The 11,106-nt window shown below is 38.0% G+C and overlaps 1 long non-coding RNA gene across 1 annotated transcript; it reads left to right on the forward strand.

Moving 5' to 3' along the window:
- The first annotated feature begins 9,712 nt into the window (after positions 1–9,712).
- On the forward strand, positions 9,713–10,869 carry LOC111946300 (uncharacterized). The gene is made up of 2 exons (XR_013650619.1): positions 9,713–9,852; positions 9,956–10,869. It is a non-coding gene; the product is annotated as an uncharacterized LOC111946300 (long non-coding RNA).
- The last annotated feature ends 237 nt before the right edge of the window (positions 10,870–11,106 follow it).

Consider the following 11,106-nt stretch of genomic DNA (forward strand, 5'->3'; position numbering starts at 1 on the left):
ATCATATTAAGCTGGCTGCTTCACCTAATGCACTTACCTTTAGCTCGTAGCATAACAACAATAGCAGTACGTCACGTTTCCCCTTTGCGGCCAATCATTGGTCTTGTTTTTACACCTCGGTTACACGGTGATTGGCCAATGGTGACGTACTGCTATTGTTGTTACTCTACAAGCTAAAGGTAGGTGCATTAGTTGAAGCAGCCAGCTTAATATGATATTTTTCAGATTTTCAACGAGACAATAACAGATCGACCATTCTTGCTTTTATTTTTACCCCTATTGAATGCTCACAGAGACACAGAAGTTACCGCTGAAAGCGGCTTTTGCCGGCGTACAGAGAGCATATCCGCGTGAATGACTTATGACGTGAATAATTATTGCGTTCAAACATATTTATCATTGCGTTCGCACGCGTTTATCGTTTCGAAGGAACGGAATAGTATTTTAGGGAACGGAATAGTATCTTGTGGGAACGGAATAGTATCTTGTGGGAACGCAATAGTAACGTCCGAATTTGAAGACAATGCTTTTCCATATCTCTCCATTTTGGAGGGCTACATGTAGGTATAGGGAGAAGCCGGAGGGGTAGGGAAAGAAATTGGATTTGGCCCATAACTTCTCGCCCAGTTATGTGATCATCGTGAATCCGGGGATTTGGATGCAGAGAATAGCGGTTTTGTACTTTTATGCAAAACTTGACATTTAACATTCGTAAAGTGTTGTGTACCGGCACAAAGTCGCTTTTTTCCTCGCCAGAATCAGCTGATTTACGTTGATTACATAAGTACTTTATAACTGTTAAGTGCTACATATCCAAGCAAGGCACTTTTCTCCGCTACATAATCAGTTGGAATTATGTTAATTGCATCAACTACTGAAGAGTTACTGTAGTTTGAATCTTACCATAGCAGAGGAAGAATTTTTCTTGTCGATGTAAATAAACCGTCATCTGGGTCGCACAGACTGACGTGGTGTGCCACAAGGCTCCATCCATGGTCCCACACTTTTTAACCTGCTTCCACTTGTCATCAGCAGACATAAACTTTCATAATATGCTGATTGAAAAATTACACAAGTTGTAGCAAAAACTGTGTGGTAGAGGGAGGCCTTTACAACTGTTTTTCTCTCTAGAATCTAAAACATAACCTTTCTGTAGCCATGGCTGAGTCTATTTGTTTTCCTTTTTGGGCACAAATTGTTCTAAGCCTCGCAGATCACCATCACTGTGTGTACGGAGCAGGATCAGATGGTGAAAGAGGTGAACCCATGAAAGTTTAAAGAGGAAAAGAGCAACACGGACAAGAGATGAAGGAGCCTTTCTCCGTATTTATTATTTCTCTCTGAGCGCACGCACAAACAAAACGCATCCCGTCTGCAAGCAGATTAGTTTGCTCACCTGCATCTGTTGGCAGACAACGCTGAAAGCAGCCAGCAGACTCCAGAATACAAATTATGCTTAAATGTGGGGTTTTTTCTTATTCATTTTGATTTTCTAACTGATGAATCCGAGTGTGCTTTCAGATTCTGTTCATTAACAGAGATACAGATGCTATACATCAAATACAGTTCATGACCGTTTTGTAAACAAACCTACTCATTAGCTATAAATTCACATAAAAAAAAGCTGTTTTTTTTTATAGAAAGATAATCCGTTTCCTAAACTCCTTTGGTATCTTTTGCACCAAAGATTATAAGTAACTAAGTTAAAGCAATAGAAACAGGAAGAAGAAGGAGATAAAGTCAGCGAGTGTGAGCCACTGATACTGCTTGGAGAGAGGCAACATGATTAATGAAGCACTGTAGTTTTCTTTCCTGCTGGAGGAAAAAGAGCTGACAGTGTTTAGCCAAACCTTCCGTCACATTGAAAATAAACTTTAAAGTGTAATCACATTTGGAAAAGTATCTATTTCTTTTGTTTTTCCTGAAAAAAACATGAATGTATAGAATGTCATTCTTCTTTTAAATCGGTTTACCCCTTGAAGCGCAAAAACAATACAAAACCCTCTTTGAGAGAATGTGAATGATCAGATTTATGTTTTAAAATATCCAAAATTTACCATTCCTGTGTTTGTGTACCCCTTTTTTGTTATCTGCTTTATGTTCAAAAAATAAGAAAACCTAACTACATGTGGCACTTTGGCACAACCCCAGGCATGCACTATTTAAAGTTACTCAATATGTCATCTTTTATTTTTTTTTAGAAAAACTGCAGCAGATCTCATACTGAACAATTTGTTTCAAATGTTTGCAAGCAAAGCAGGACATGAGGGCCCACCTGGTTTTCTGAAAGCTGGATTCTTACGGACAGCTTTGACCAAAGTGGAGATGTCCGGTAGAAACAAAATATTTCAGTTGGGCTGAAATCTCAAACGCCCCTGTTAGACTTACTGGCGGAAGAATGATTTCGTTTTTTTGGGTTTTGTTTTTTTAAAACAAAGAATTGCTGATAACCTCTACACTATCCATATATGTATAACATTAGATTTAAAAAGAACTCTTGGAAAATTAATGTTGGTGCCACAACAATGGTTTACATTGATAATGAGGTCAAACCACATAATGAAATAATAAAAAATGTAAAAAAAAAAAAAGGGGGAGACTCAGAGAAGTTCTGGTGGAGGTGTTGTAGTTGCCAAAGGTTAGATGATTCTATAATAATGAACAAGCACGGAGGGACAGTGAACAAAAGGCTACCTCTAGCCGAAAGCACAATGATTAATTGATGTTTTCTCCATGGAAGTTCATTACTGTGGCCGTGCTCTCAATGACAAAACTCGACCCAACTTTCTGTGCTCTCACTCTGCTACCCAAGTGAACTTATGCAGGCAATAGCATATCGTCCTCCAACATCTTATTGATCTACAGTGTGCACTTTTGGGAATTGTTAAGGAACCCGAGAAGAGAACCAGTAAACAAAGTCAGAGGATACGGAACGACAAGGGGAGCTACAGAGAGACATGCAGTTCAATTTGTTCTTTGTGCAAAATCTACTTTTTTCTATGAATGAAGCAAATTTAGAAATTTCTGAATAATTAAAGTTTTTAACCAACTTGGTTGGAAACTTTAAACTCAAACCTTTGGCGAAAATACTTGCACTAGAAATGTCTTTGTTTTGACATTGAAAATGTTCAAAACAGAGGTAAAAATTTGCAATGTCAAGAATTATAAATGTGTTGAGAAGGACGAGGTCAGAGCAAGCTTAGATTTTAAAAGTGGGGAAAAATAAATTACAACAGGAATGGTGACAACAATCCACAAACACAAAGTCCTTCCAAACTTCAGAACACACAAACAAAAGTTGGTAACAGAATCAACCATTTAGCATTGTAGGATTAGATTAAGCAAACCGTTCTTGTATGCAACTTGTGCTTTAGCCGGCCCGTAGGGGGGGTTGCAAGTTTTGGGGTTGTCCAAGCCTGTGGAGGGTCTAAGAGACATTTTAAGGGGAGTGTAGATGTTTAGAGATACCAATTAACAGATGTAGCCTGGTATAGGACTGTGGGAGGTAGCCGGCGTGCCCCAAGAAAACCCACGCATGCATGAGGAGAACATGTACCGGTAACCTCAACACAGAAAGGTCCAAGCCGGGATTCTAACCAGGAAGTTAAGGATTACCGGAACAACTACCTTTTTTCCACTTTCCAGTTTTAAAAAAATGACCACCTTACTCTTTGACTGCCTGGATTTAGCATCATCTGTGCTAAGAAAAACAGCTGAGACTTTTGCAGGTTTTACCCAAAAAGTGACCATCTCCATTGTTTGTTGGTGTGAGCACTTAAAAGTGGTAAAGAAGACACATCTGCCTCTCTTCCATTACCTCCATGACTTTTTCTGTTGTTGTTCTTGTTTTTGCTTTAGTTTAGGCAGTCTGTCCTGTTTTAGTGTTTTTATTCCACTGCATCTTTCAATTTTCTGCACTTTTCCCAGGCGCCCAAATGTAATTACAGACTCTTGGGTGTTTTTGAAAGAGAGATAGTTTAATTTCACACGAGGTTCACTTTTAAAATCTCGTTTTAGAATCAAATCTAATATAAAAATCCACCCATTTTAGTTGGCGGTTAAAATAGGTAATGTGGCGCTGCTAAAGCACTGTAATAAACAAAGACAGCAATAGAAAGCAAAGGAAACACTATGGCACAGCTCTCTCACATTTCCCTTTTTTTAGTTTTTATTTTTGAGACACAGGTCCATCCTTCTGCATCCTGATTGTTCTTCCTCTTTCTGCTGCAGCTCCTCACATGTCACTCATTTGTGCACATCATCCGTTCCCCGGCATCCTGTCACCTCTCTGTCTTTCTGGGCTCCTCAGCCAGCAGATGCAGCTAGCGCTGTAGGTTTGTGTGCGCCACCGTGTGCACTTCACTCCGTCGTCCTTTCAACTCTGAACAACAAAGGAGAGGGTGAGGAAGAGAGCACAAAAAGACAGAAAAAAAATGTAGATAGATATTTCTTTTGAGAAGGAAATATACTAAGCTATGGAGAGTAAAGACAGTTTTTGAGGTCATAGTTTATAAAAATAATAATAATAAAAACCTTTAAGGTTGCTCGCACATGTATAAATACTTTTTTTATGTTTTCATGCTGTTTGGCACTTTTTTTCTCTCTTTGTTTACACTCTTTTTTTTTTAGATTTTTTTCTTTTCTTTAGATGTTGTCAGGAGCCTAAAACAAGTGAAATACCAGACATGAATAATTTTGCCAGGAGACAAAGTTATGATACTGCATACAAACAAACACAGCCCAAAGATGAACAAAGGTCTGGACGGGTCTTCCATAAGTAAGCAGGGATTCCTTTTATCTGTTTGTGTGTAGAGTGGAAAAAAAAAAAATGAGGTTGGATTTCTTTTGTTATACTGACCACAAGACGTTCCTTTTTCGATTATGCTGATTCTCACTGTAGCATCAATAAACAAATGATTCTTTGATACTTACTTTCAGATATCTAAAGAAACTTACGGTGTTGCTAGGGCAACGTATTTCCACAACGTGAAGGTCAATTGACTGATGGTGTGCAGAGATCAATATGGTTTACACGTGCAACGTCTACCGTTTGTTTTCTCAAGGCTGAGGCATCAATGACCACAAACAGAAAGACATAAGATCGATAACACCCACATAGCAAACGGAGCTGAGCAGAAAGAGGTCATAAATTACCTAAAGGATACTGTACAATATTTAACATAAGCTAGCCGATTTTTTTCTCAACATTTCTAAGGAAGACACTCACTAATCACATCCCATCAACTTGTCTTCTTGGTGGTAACTTAAATGTTCCCTTACCTCTACTCCATCCCGCAAGAGAGCCAGACCCCATTCATTTCAATCTAAGGTACTCACAAACTTGCTGGAGTCTATACTAGGGGTGTGTATTGGCAAGAGTCTGGCAACACGATACGTATCCCGATACACGGCTAACGATATAATATGTATCGCGATATCGTAACGGAACACATTTGGATTTTTTTTACAGAGTACGACTGAGAAAAAAACCTCTACCTGAATATTAATACGCCTTTAATTGTAATAGAATGGTGACATTCATTTTATTTAATGAACACAACATAAAGCACTGCAACTGTGTCTCATATACAAGTTGCTTTTACCCAAAGAAATTCATGGTGCTTTTATTTTGGTAACTTAAAATACATTTGTTCTTAACCCTTGTGCTATCTTAGATGACCTTACCTTTACATTGATGTGTTCTCCCTACCATGACAAAGGTGGATAAAGGTGGAAAGATTTCATGTAATCCATGGACACCAGTGAAGATCACAAATCATTGAAGAAAAAAGGTTCAGAGATCTGTCTAGTGGGTCTAGATGACCCAACTCCCAATGTTAAAGGGCCTAGGATAGCACAAGGGTTACAGGGAACACTCAACATTGTTTGATTTCAGTATACTGCTTACTTTCAGCATTAAAAAAATAGAATGAATGTGCTTGAACCAATTAAGTTCTAAAAGTATGATTTAGGAAATAAAGCTCTGCTTGTTTCCAACATTGCTAAATATAGCTTCTCCTGTACTTTTAAATGGTTCAGGAGCCTGAACAGTGCTTCAAAAATGAAGGGGGAGAAAAACACCCATTCTTTCCAGAAACAATGAAGTGTGGTGATGGGGCAGCAAGACAGGGTGAAGGAGAGCGCCTTGTGGCTAAGATGCTTTCTTTACATGACATTCTGGACTGCAGCTGCAGTTCAGTTTTCTCACACGCCAAAGGAAACATGGATTTCACCACTCATCGCTACGCCGCTGGCCTTTTTTCAGAGCGCTGTACACATCATTTTGATCCATCAGGTCACTGAATTAGAATCTATTGCTGTGAGGTTCCGCAGAACTTTGACCCGCTTTGATGCTCCGACGCTCAATTTATGGCAGAGATCAATAACTGCGGTTTGTAACTCAAGTCTCGTGAGTCGCGAGCTGTTAGCAGCCCTCTTCTCTCTAATACATTTAATGACCCTACATAGAACATTTTTATTTTTATTTACTCTGCTAATCACATCCAGCGAAAGGAAAAACAAAATTTCTCAGTATAGTTTTTGATTTGTTTAACTTTACATTTTAAAATGTTATCTGATCTGCTCTGTGTTTGCATTACAGCACACATGTAGAAAATGCCATCCGTATATAATGAAGTTTTTTTGCTTTCCCAAAAGGTTAAACAATCTGTTATCCTCACATGCTTACTTTTTGCATTGACAAACATTCTATTTTCTGCGCCTCCTTTAAAAATGTTGACTCCAAATTGTTGTCGGTCTTTTTACTTTGGAGCTGATCTTGATGGTTTTTATTGCATTCATTGCTTTTTCTACACATTTTTTAGGTTTGTAATGTATTTTCGGTATCCATGGCATAAATGTATTTTGCTGTTCATACTTTAATTATTAGCTCAAAAACACTGTCTGCCTGTAAGCAACCATGTGATTCGTGCACATTTACTCTTTCTGTTATCAATAACAGTGAAAGAGATGGTGTATTTTAGAAAAATGAATTCATTTATTTTCAAGATTTTCTTGGAAATGTTTCAATTTCTTGTTTTAATGACATGATTATGTTCGTAAATCCAAATAAGAGTCAACATAGCTTAAATTATACTACAAATGACCCTCGCCTACATAGGAGGCGAACATCTAACATAAAAGGGCTCCATCTCATTGGTCAGTGGTGTAAAGGAGTCCATCTGATTGGTCAAATGCATAAATAATTTATTTAATTCATTAAATATTTCTGTCAAAAGATTGTTTTAGCACATTTAAGGTAACCATTTCTGACAATTTTTACCGTCTTTTGTGATCTCCGTATTGCACAGCCTGATATCGCGATAATAAATTCAGAAATCCTCCAGTCCTTCTCTACGGAAGCTCTGAGCTGCCACTGCGAAAAATATTTTTTGGAACAGCTTCTCGTAATAACGAGAAAGTATCTCGTTATAACGTGATACGTTTCTCGTAATAACGAGAAACTTATCTCGTTATTACGAGAAACCTATCACGTTATAACGAGATACTTTCTCGTAATAACGACATAGTTGTTTACAGTAAAACGTCATCTTCTCGCGGGACATTTCATTCTCGTCTTGATGACCTGTGGGAAAAGATGGAGAATCAGCGGGAGCCTCTTTATTCCTTTTTAAGGGATAGAAATGTGTCAGAGGACAGAATTTCCACCATGAGGAATGACAAAGTAAGTTATACTTATGAAAAACATAGTTTACGTGAGTTTCATATCGATTTAATTTATTTTTTTGTTACTGAATGAGCCTGCCGTGTACTGCGTAGACCTGAGACCAAGACCTCGTTAACTTAAGTATTGTAGTAGCTGCAAGGAAGCTCCTTAGGCGGGCGGTTGTCAAACAGCTCTTTATTAATGTTTCTGTATCTCAGAACGGTTACAGCACGAACCAACAGGCACAGCGAGCTTCTTCTAACTCCAGCGACAACGTTCACCGAACGCACACGCACACACACCCACAGGTAGACCCCGCCCCCTCTCTCCCACCAGTCATCAGCCCACCGCTGATTGACACACACTGTGGTCTAGCATCTTGCAGAAAGAGGGGGGCGCCGGCCACCTGCAGCTCTGTCCAAACTCTGGGTCGTCACAGTATGTAATGTTTTAGAGTTGCAGGGTATAACTCTCTTCAGTATGAACGTGCTGTGTTAACATCTTTTATTAACATAACTGGTAGCAATCGCTTTTAACAGAAGGCTTCGTGCTTCGTTCATATCCCATAATGCATTATTCTTATTGTCAATACATCTTTACCGTAACGGAGATGCATTCGAGTGCAGTAGGATAAACGTATATCAAAATATTACAAAGTACACCTCGATTAATGCTGTTATCCTAAGCTAATCATAGCGTATACTTTTATCCTGCAGAAATGACGAGTTGAGGATGATTATTTACAATTTATTAGGTGTCAACATCAAGCAGTTAATGTAGAACTTTATGTTGATAGCATTCATTAGCAAGTGAGTGAAACCTATTTTATTATTGGCTTCATCATGACATAAGAAGCCATGCCAACTAGTTATGTTTGATATTATGTGTAAAAACCACAACTGGAGCAAAAGCGCGTCCTGGTGGTGTGATGCACGTATACGTGCGCTTTTTTGACGCGCTGGAGAGGAACAGGATGATGGCTGTATCAATAATCCGTCAAAAGATGCAGAGAAAACAAGGTTCTATTTTACGTTTTGGAATGCATACTTATTTGAATTAATATTTAAACTCTTAAAATTCACAGTGCCTATTTTCAAGCAACCTTAAATTTTGAAGACTTGAACTTCTGACATTTCTTTCAAAAACAAAGGCAAACTTTGTGTGAAGCTTAACGTGTAGAAAAGTTCAGTAAAATCACTTATTTAAACTGTTATTTAAAAAAGAAAAAAACATAGCACCAATAATTTTGTTGTTTTTACAGATCGACATCTCTGAGGCTGGACGAAGAAACACTACCTGAAGATTTTGAGAGGATTAAGAAAACCTACTGACTGACTTCCTTCATGGATGCAGATAGAGGACATTTGCATTCTCCAATTAAAGTGTACTTTTCAATGGGGTTAAACCATAGAGAAATACTGCTTTCACTCAGCGCTGTTGATAGAATAATAATCAGCCTTCGGACTCTTCGAAGAATCTTGTCAACACTGAGACTTCACAGAAGAAAAAACCAAAGTGACGTTCTTGACATTGCATTATTTCTTATTGGACAACTGCAGACTTATGGTCAACTTAATGGATACAAACTGCAACATCTTAGATGTATACAGGAGGGATTTGTTGTCACCCAGAACACAGTGAGACAGTTAATCAAAATTCTGGATCCCAGAGGTGTTGAGTTGAGACAACGTAATCGTCTCCGTCGTCGACTGTATTGTAATCCTGGACCAAACTTTATTTGGCATGTGGACTCTTATGATAAACTGAAACCATATGGAATTTGTCTGAATGGGGCTGTGGATGGGTTTTCCAGAATGGTTATCTGGCTTCATGCATACTCTACAAACAGTAATCCTAAAATTATTGCTGGATATTTCATTTCAGAAGTTGAGAAAAGAGGTGGTACTGCAGCCAGAGTCCGTACAGACATGGGGACAGAGAACGGTACAATGGAAGACATTCAAAGAATTTTACGCCTTGATAATGATGACAGCTTTGCCAGAAATTGCTTCATTTTAGGATCCAGCACCCACAATCAGCGAATAGAGAGCTGGTGGGCTTTCTTAAGGAAACACCATGCACAGTACTGGATTAACGTTTTTCAAAAACTGAAGGATTCAGATGATTTCACTGGGGACTTCTTGGACAAGCAGCTGATTCTTTTCACCTGTTTGAAGATCATTGAGGTGTGTACATGTATTTGAGAGAGAAAATAATATATGATAAGGATATGCTTTTAAATAAGGGATATGTAATGTATAAACATGTTTTTTTTTGCTTCCCTTTCAGGAAGAGCTTCAAAATGTTGTTCATTTATGGAACACTCACATCATTCGTCAGAGCAGAAATGCGATTGCTCCAAGTGGCCGACCATGCATGATGTATACCCTCCCGCAGCTTTTTGGTGGACAAGATTATTTGAAGCAAGTTTCCGAGCAAGCAGTGGCAACTTGCAAAGCACATTGTCTTCAGAGGGGACCAGACACATGTGATGAAACCGTCTTCTCACTATCCTGCCTCCTGATGGCAGAAAACTGTCTTCATGCACCGACCACACCAAATGAAGCAATTGAACTGTATCTATTTTTAAGAGCTTCCATACGTTCAAACCTGTCAGACGTGTAACACTGGTTCAAATCAACAGTTTCCTGCTTTCTTTACAATCAACTTCTGCGTACTCATAATTGGTGTCATATTGTCCTTTCATGCACCTTCATATATTTTGTTTACAGAACTTGAAACTTTTTGCTGTTGTGTATGACTGAAAAAATGCTATGACATAAGAGTAGTGGAATGTTAGTAAGATATGGATCTAGGTTTACTCAGTTTTCTCATAAATGTGTAAGATATTTAGATATGTAAATTGTACATAATATACATTTAAGTGTACATGTTGGAGAACAATTTAGAAAATGTCATTAAAAATGTTAAATCTATAATACAGTACACAACCTATTCAAATTTGGTCCAATTTATAAACCACACCCCACCTCAGTAAATACATAAAATATACTTTTCATTATGTCTAACACAACAACTATCCTTAAAGTTCTCTGTACCTGGTGACTGAGGTCAGTTTTAAACTGACAACTAATCTGGAAATGCAGCTATGATAAAAAGTTGAAAAATCAAGGACTCATTATGTTGAATGTGTAATGTTTTAATCATCACAAAATAAACAATTTGGGTGATCAAACCAACAATTTTGTTCTTTTCCTCATAACATTCAGAAATGTTGCTACATGTGCTTTGACATGGTAAACAAAATGTTCATTTAACAAGTGCTCTAAAATGTTCTATTGGGAGGAGGTTCTCTCCATCAAAGTGCAAAACTGTAGAGCAGATATGTTTTAAATCTGAAAAACCAAATCTCTAAAGTGAACATGAGAAACTTCACATACATTAAAAACGAGTACAAAAATAAATACTTTTGTTGTGAA

Source organism: Oryzias latipes, chromosome 17, assembly GCF_053564925.1.
Source record: "Oryzias latipes strain Hd-rR chromosome 17, Olatipes_Hd-rR_3.1".
Classification (NCBI taxonomy): Eukaryota; Metazoa; Chordata; class Actinopteri; order Beloniformes; family Adrianichthyidae; genus Oryzias; species Oryzias latipes.